This window comes from Phacochoerus africanus, chromosome 9, assembly GCF_016906955.1.
Source record: "Phacochoerus africanus isolate WHEZ1 chromosome 9, ROS_Pafr_v1, whole genome shotgun sequence".
NCBI classification, from domain to species: Eukaryota; Metazoa; Chordata; class Mammalia; order Artiodactyla; family Suidae; genus Phacochoerus; species Phacochoerus africanus.
Genome location: NC_062552.1, coordinates 19,962,696 through 19,971,061, shown reverse-complemented (window position 1 = coordinate 19,971,061; position 8,366 = coordinate 19,962,696). Strand labels below are relative to the sequence as shown.

Genomic DNA, 8,366 nt, shown 5'->3' with positions numbered 1-8,366 from the left:
CTGATAATAGTAACATGTCTTTTTTTTTTAACCAATAATATTACTAGATATTTTCCAACTTGTCTTGACCTTTTCCTCTACAGCCATACCACCCTGAATGCACCCATCTGTTTTGACCTTTTCAAAGAACTAACTTATGAATAGATTATTTTGAATGGATTATCTCCAATGCATGTTAATTTTCTATTTTATTAAATTCTGCTTTATTATTTTCTTTCCTTTTTTCCCCTCTATTTTGCAGTTCTTTTTCTAACTTCTTGGAATAAATATTTAGCTCACTAAATTTCAGACTTTCTTCTTTTCTAATGTTAGCCTTTACTTCTAAGTATGGCTTCAATGAATCCCCCAGGTTTGTTATGTATATTTTCATTAGAACCCAGTTCTAAATAATTTTTCATTTATCATGATTTATTTATGACCAAAATATTACATAAGTATCTCTTCCTTAATTTTCAACAGTTAACTTTGTTATCATTTTGATTTTGATTCTGAGCTTAGTTGCATTATAATATATGCAATATTGTATCTCTGTGATATTACTCCCTTGAAACTAGTTGAGATTCAGCTTGCCTATGATCAGCTATTGTAATTGTTACATATGTGCAGGAAAATAATGTGTATTCTGTATTTGTTGAGTGGTATGTTATATATACCGGTAACAAATAAAATCATATATAATGTATTATGAATAATATATAACATATATAGTATATGTGCTATAGAAGTTTTGCATATGACATACAATATACAATGTATCACATGTTATAGATAATATATATACCATGATATATATGATATAGAGACATTGTATGTGATTATTATATATAACATATCATGTAATGTTATATAAGATATAGAGAAGCATTTTATATGACACAAAGGATATATACTTTTCCCTTTTTTCCCTTTTCTTTCTTTCTTTCTTTTTTTTTTTAACAAGAGGGTAAATCTGGCCCCTATTATTTCTTCTCGGCCAGAAGTGGAAATACATGAGTCATTCTTGATGCTTTTGTTTCCTTTCTTAATAAAAAAAAATTTTTTTTGTCTTTTTATGCTGCACCCACAAGCATATGGAAATTCCCAGGCTAGGGGTCAAATCCAGCAACGCTGGGTCTGAGCCATGTCTGCAGCCTATGCCAGAGCTCCCCGCAGCGCCGGGTGCTTAACCCACTGAGCAAGGCCAGGAATTGAACCCTCGTCCTCATGGATAGGAGTTGGGTTGTTTCCACGGAACTCTTAGGGGAACTCCTGATTATTTTCTATTTAAATTTATATTTCTCTGACTTTTTCGTGTGCTCATCAGCCACTGACTGTGTATCTCCATTAGTCATGGTTTGTTAACTCTGTCATTCAAACCCTCTTCATCCTTGCTACGCAGATAACATCATTATAATAAAATCGTGCCTGAAGACCAGTGACGCCCCCAAGCTAAGTTACTGCTTCCCCTGGGGGGAAAAGGAAACACCGCGCGGGCGCTGACACGAAGTCCGGGCAGAGGAAGACGGGGGAGCAGTGGGAGCGAGGGGCTCGGCGCCGAGCGCCAGCACAGCGCGCAGGGCATGGGAAGCACTGGGGATGTTCCGCGTTGTCAAGAGGGTGTTGGGCGAGCTCCGAGAGGTCCCGGAGACAGTGACGCAGGGGGGAGGAGCCTTTTCCGAAGTAGCGGGACAAGAGCCACGGGAAGGAACAGTTCCGAGTTCCCAATCCCGACGTCCTAGCCGCGCCCAGGAGGTGCCTCCTGTGTCCACGCGCTTCCCAGCCAGGCAGCCCTGGCAGATCCTATTTTCTGTTCCCCCGATTCTGGTACCTCTCCCTCCCGCCCTCGGTGCGCAGCCGTCCTCCTGCAGTGCCTGCTTCTCCAGGGGCGAAACCGATCAGGGATCAGGCCACCCGCCTCCTGAACATCCCTCCTTAGTTCCCACAGGTGAGAAGCCTTCGCCGCTGCTGCCGCTAGCGCCGGCAGCGCCCCCCAAGCCCGTCGTAGTGCGCGCGCGCCCTCCTGCCTTGTTTCTAAAAGATTTTTTTTTTATCCGCTTATGCTATCAGTTACTGAGGAAGTATATACAAATCTACTATTATTTTGAACTTGCCTTTTTCTCCTTATAGTTTATCAGTATCTCTTGAGACTGTTATTGGTGCCTGCAAATTTAAAATGATTGGGGTTTTCTGAGGAAGTGAACCTTTTATCTTTATGAAACGCCTAACTGAGGCAATGTTAATTGCTTAAAATACTTTCTTTATTATCAGTGTGGCTATGCCAGTGTCCTCTTGGTTAGAATTTGCCTGATATCTCTTTTATACCTATGTAACACATGTATAAGTAAGTAAGCAGACATATTTAAGGGCGCAGTTCATAGAATTGCATTCATGGTAATATTATGAACCTTTTGATGTTTCCGTTTTTGCTTCTGGCTGTTTTGGCTGTTTAGTTCTTCTGTACCATGAGCTGCTCCATGCTTTGGAATTTTACCTGCAGAAATCATCTTTAGCTGGTTTAGGGGTAGAATCCTCTGGAAAGGATCATTTGCTTCTTTCAGCTTCATGGGAACTACTAGTCTAGAGTCACTGAAAATTAAATCTTTCTCTAGTTCTCCCAGGTAGTGGGAATTCAAGCTGAAAACATTCATGAAGGCCAAGTTCTATTTTTTTCCCCCCTTCAAAATTGGTGATTTAACTCACTGGGATACCAACTTTTATGGCAAAGATCTGTTAGAATCCTCAGGTTGGGCAAGCTTTGGGCTGTGTCTTTGGAGCCCTTTGAGGGCATGACTTCAAAGCTCCATCTTTCATTTCCCCTTCTCCCCTTTGTTTGTTAAGTGCCTGGCTACCATGCTCCCTCAATATCCCTACAGATTTCTTTGTCTTTGCTCAGTCCTTGATCGGAGAATTCCATACTCCTTCTATGACAGTTCATTGACTCTTTTAAGATTGTTGACTGTTTTTAGTTGGACAAGAGGATCCATTCAGGTATTTAGCTCTCCACCTTACTGGAAACAGAATCTATTTTAGTGGATGGCACAGGAAACTCTGTTAGGCTGCTTATTTATGCTTCCCCCCCTCCAAGTAATTTTATAACTCAGTACACTATAATTGGGAAAATTTGTTTAACTGAACTCTATAAAGAGAAGATGGGAGGGTGAAAGGCTTTAGTATGTGGTAACAGTTTTAGTAACATTTTTAGTTTGGGTCAGTTTTTTTTTTTGTTGTTGTTGTTGATTTTTGTTTTCTTAGGGATGCATTGGCGGCATATGGAGTTTCCTGGGCGAAATTGGGGCTGTAGTTGCTGGTCTACACCACAGCCACAGCAATGCCAGATCCAAGCCTCGTCTCTGACTTATGCCACAGCTCATGGCAATGCCGGATCCTTAACCCACTGAGCAAGGCCAGGAATCAAAACTGAGTCCTCATGGATGCTAGTCAGGTTTGTTTCTGCTGAGCCACGAGGGGAACTGCCAACTTGGGTCAGTTTTAGAAGAGGATACCACAACATTCTGAAGAGGATACCACAAACCATTTACATCTGTCAACCAGAAACTGCCAAGGAAACTTCACATTTTTTATTTTTAGGTTTTACTTCCCTTTATCTTGTATTTCTGTTTCAGTTGCCTTTTTCCAGAAATAAAATCACACAAACAAGCTGGGATGAGTTGATTGGTTGCCCCACACCCTCCAAAGATATGTCTACCCAGAAACTCTGAATGTGACTTTATTGGGGAAAAAGGGGTTTTGTAGACACAATTAAGGATTTTATTTTTTAATTTTTTTTTTCAAATTTTTTTTTTTTTTGTCTTTCTGCTATTTCTTGGGCTGCTCCCTCGGCATATGGAGGTTCCCAGGCTAGGGGTTGAATCGGAGCTGCAGCCACCGGCCTACGCCAGAGCCACAGCAACATGGGATCCGAGCCACGTCTGCAACCTACACCACAGCTCATGGCAACGCCGGATCGTTAACCCACTGAGCAAGGGCAGGGACCGAACCCGCAACCTCCTGGTTCCTAGTCGGATTCGTTAACCACTGCGCCACGACGGGAACTCCCCCAAATTTTTTTAAATTGTCATTTCCCCAATACATTTTTTTTTTCTACTGTACAGCATGGTGACCCAGTTACACATACATGTATACATTTTTTTCCTCACATTATCATGCTCCATCATAAGTGACTAGACCTAGTTCCCAGTGCTACACAGCAGGATCTCATTGCTAATCCATTCCAAAGGCAATAGTTTGCATCTATTAATCCCAAGCTCCCAATCCACAATCCACCTCCCCCCCTTGGTAACCACAAGTCTGTTCTCCAAATCCATGATTTTCTTTTCTGTGGAAAGGTTCATTTGTGCCATATATTAGATTCCAGATGCAAGTGATATCATATGGTATTTGTCTTTCTCTTTCTGACCCACTTCACTCAGTATGAGAGTCTCTAGTTCCATCCATGTTGCTGCAAATGGCATTATTTTGTTCTTTTTTATGGCTGAGTAGTATCCCCTTGTGTATATATACACCACATCTTCCTAATCCAATCATCTGTCGTGGACATTTTAAGTTAAGGATTTTAAAATGAGATCATCCTGGGTAATCCGGGCAGACCCAACCCTAAATCCAATGGCAAGTGTCTTTATAAAACAGAGAGAGACCCAGATGAGAAGAGGAGAAACAGAAGAAGGTGATATAAAGATGGAGGTGGATGAGTTCCCTTAGTGGCTCAGTGGTTAACGAACTGACTAGGATCCGTGCGATGTGGGTTTGATCCCTGGCCTCGCTCAGTGGGTTGAGGATCCGGCGTTGCCATGAGCTCTGGTGTAGGTTGCAGACACAGCTCAGATCCCGCATTGCTGTGTCTGTGGCTGCCCTCCAGAGCTCTAGTTTGACCCCTAGCCTGGGAACTTCCATATGCCTCCAGCATGGCCCTAAAAAGCAAAAAAAAAAAAAAAAAAAAAAAAAAGGTGGAGGTAGAGACTGAAGTGATGAATCTGTGAGCCAAGGAATGTCAAACATTGCCAGCACCAAGGCTAGCAGAAAGACATGAACAGAATGCTCCTTTATAGCCCCCAGAAGGAGCCAGTCCTGCTGACACCTTGATTTAGGACTTCTGGCCTCTAGAACTGTGAGAGGGTACATTTCTGTTATGCTAAGCCACCCAGTTTGTCATGCTTGGTTATGGCATCCCTAGGAACTCTTTCTGCTACAGTAATTTTGAAAAGCCTGCCATCTAGCTTCCCATTAAGATGATTAAGGAGTGACAGTCAGGTGAAAAGAACCAACATGTAACATCTCTGAGGGCCCTCCCAACTTTCAGAGTTTCCTGGTTGTGAGGATTAAATGCAGTGTATGTTTAAAGCTTTTAATAAGAACAAAGACTTTATTGACTGTTACCATTACTTTTTTTTTTTTCTTTTAAACACAGCTAGTATTCAGGCTTGGCACTTGCCATCAGCCTCCTCTTTATCCTCAACTATAGCATTGTCAGTGTTTTTTTTGTTTGTTTGTTTTTTGCTTTTTTTTTTTGGTTGGTTGGTTTTTTTGTTTGTTTTTTAGGGCCATACCGTGGCACATGAAAATTCCCAGGCTAGGGGTCCAACTGGAGCTATAGCTGCCGGCCTTCACCACAGCCACAGCAATGTGGGATCCAAGCTGTGTCTGTGACCTACGCAACAGCTCACAGCAACGCTGGATCCTTAACCCACTGAGCAAGGCCAGGGATCAAACTCTCATCCTCATGGCTACTAGTTGGATTCATTTTCACTGTGCCACAATGAGAACTCCCTATGGCATTGTTTTTAATGTTTGGTCCTTCTTCCTAATCCTTCATGTCTCTCCCCTCTTATTACATAAACATTGAAGTAAGTCTCTCTGAAACATCCCAGAGTGACACAGAACTTGGCACAGAAGTCATTTTTATCCAGTGAAGACCAACCACAAAATAGCTCCTGGAATCTGTACAACAAATTATAACTTAGGACCCAATTTTGCATATTTTATCATCAGGATAGTCCTCTGAGTTAGGTGTTTTCATGACCATTTTATCAGAAAGGATAATTATTCTCCAGGTGGAATCCAAGAACTGGATCTGGAAGGAAACTTGGCCCTGCTGGACTCTTTCATTCATGGGTTAAACAGTTCTTGAGTAACTATAATGTACTAGAGTCTAAAATTTTCTGGAAATTCAAATGTAATCAGTCTGTTCTAGGCTTCAAATATCTATGAACAAATGTGTATCATTTCCAGGAATTGTGTAGCAATTTTGTAGCATTAATAATATGGATATTAATTTTAAAACAAAGTATAAGTAGGATTTTTTTTTTTTTTTTTGGTTTTTAGGGCCACACCTGAGGCATATGGAAGTTCCTAGGTTAGGGGTCCAATCGGAGCTAAACCGTAGCCACAGCAACTTGGGATCCAAACCATGTCTGCAACATATACCATAGCTCAATGCATGGATCCTTCAGCACTGAGTGGGGCCAGGGATCAAACCCACATCCTCATGGATCCTAGTCGGGTTCGTTGACCGCCGAGCCACAAAGAGAACTCCCTAAGTAGGATTTTTTACAGACTCCAAATCTAAAAATTTTTATGACCAATATATGTTGTAGTGTCCTATAAATCTACTGCATTCTTAACTGCTGCATCCACAGAAGGATGTGCCATAATTTATTTGTTCATTCCTCTATCAGTAGTTTCAATATATCCCCTCATTTTTAAAAGTTTTATTAAAGTACAGTTGATTTACAATTGTGATAATTTCTGCTGTACAACCAAGTGATTTAGTTATACATGTACACACATCCATTCTCTTCAGATTCTTTTCCTACACAGATTATCGCAGAATACTGGATAGATTTCTCTGTGCTATACAGCAGGTCCCCACTGGCCAATTATTCCATATACCTCAATGTGCATATGCCAGTCCCAAACCTCCAGTCCATTCCTTCCCCTCGCCATCTTTCCCCTTTGGTAACCATAAGTTTGTTTTCAAAGTCCGTGAGTCTGTTTCTGTTCTCAAATAAGTTCATTTGCATCCTTCTCTTATATTCGACATATCATATTATGTTTGTCTTTCACTGACTAATTTCATTTAGTATGATAATTTCTAGGTCCATCCATGTTGTTGCAAATGGCATTATTTTCATTCTTTTTTATGGCTAAGTAATATTCTGTTTTGTCTATTTAGCAAATTTTCTATTTCCATTCTTCTGCCAGTGGACATTTAGGTTGCTTCTATGTCTTGGCTATTGTCAGTAGTGCTGCAGTGAACATCGGGGCGCATGAATCTTTTTGAATTAGACATCCAGGAGTGGGCTTGCTGGATCATGTGATAGTACCCATTTAGTTTTTTTTTTTTTAAGGAACCTCCATACTGTTTTCCATAGTGGTTATACCAGTCCCAACAACAGTGAAGGAGGCTCCTCTTTTCTCCACACCCTCTACTGCATTTATTATTTCTAGACCTTTTTTTTTTTTTTTTGCTTTTTTCAGGGCCACACCTGCGGCATATAGAGGTTCCCATGCTAGGGGTCCAATCAGAGCTATAGCTGCTGGCCTATGCCACAGCCACAGCCACATCAGATCTGAGCTGTGCCTGTGACCTACACCACAGCTCACAGCAATGCCAGGTCCTTAGCCCACTGAGTGAGGCCAGGGATCAAACCCACAACCTCATGGTTCCTAGTCGGACTTGTTTGCACTGTGCCACGACGAGAACTCCTATTTGTAGACTTTTTGATGCTGGCCATTATGGCTGGTGTAAGGGGGTACCTCATAGCAGTTTTGATTTACATTTCTCTAATAATTGGCAATGTCAAGCATCTTTTCATGTGTGGGCTTGTGGGGGGTGCATCTGTATGTCTTCCTTGGAGACATGTCTATTATTTTCTTGCAACAAACATCTTTTTGTACAAGTGCTAAAGTACTTCTTTATTAAAAAGAAAAAAACACCTATACTAGAAGAGAAGTAGAATTGCTAAGTCAAAGGATACTCCCATTTAAAATTTGCCAGATAGTGTCAAATTTCCTCCTAAAGCTACCAATTTATATTCCTACAAGTACAATGAACATAAACCTTTCCCAGTGTACTCACCAACACTGATTAATATTCATCATTAAAATTCTATCAAACTAAAGAATGAGAAATGACTCCATCTTCTTTTAATTGATGGGAGAAGGGCAGAGGAAAAGGTAGGGGAGATTTTCACTTTGTTCTCTTTTTATCTGATGGAAGACAAATCTGAGTACCTAGCTCCTTCAGCCAGGCTGAGCTGGCCTGAGCTAGTCTGCAAAGGGGCAGCCTTGGCTGCTGTTAGCCTTCTGGGTATACAGAGGCCCTTCAAGATTGTTCCAGGGCCTTCCAAATGCAGTCTTTGACCTTCGGT

The 8,366-nt window shown here is 41.2% G+C and overlaps 1 protein-coding gene across 3 annotated transcripts in view; it reads left to right on the top strand.

The window, feature by feature from the left end:
• Window positions 1-1,648: 1,648 nt before the first annotated feature.
• The window catches only part of LOC125135266 (cytidine monophosphate-N-acetylneuraminic acid hydroxylase), a 79,532-nt gene continuing 72,814 nt past the window's right edge, over window positions 1,649-8,366 (top strand). For 2 of the 3 annotated variants that reach the window (XM_047795201.1, XM_047795198.1), the window contains exon 1: window positions 1,650-1,924. The gene's annotated coding sequence lies outside the window, so the exon portion shown is untranslated. Of the gene's footprint in view, window positions 1,925-8,366 lie in introns of all 3 variants that reach the window. The other variant, XR_007136927.1, reaches the window with a different exon arrangement.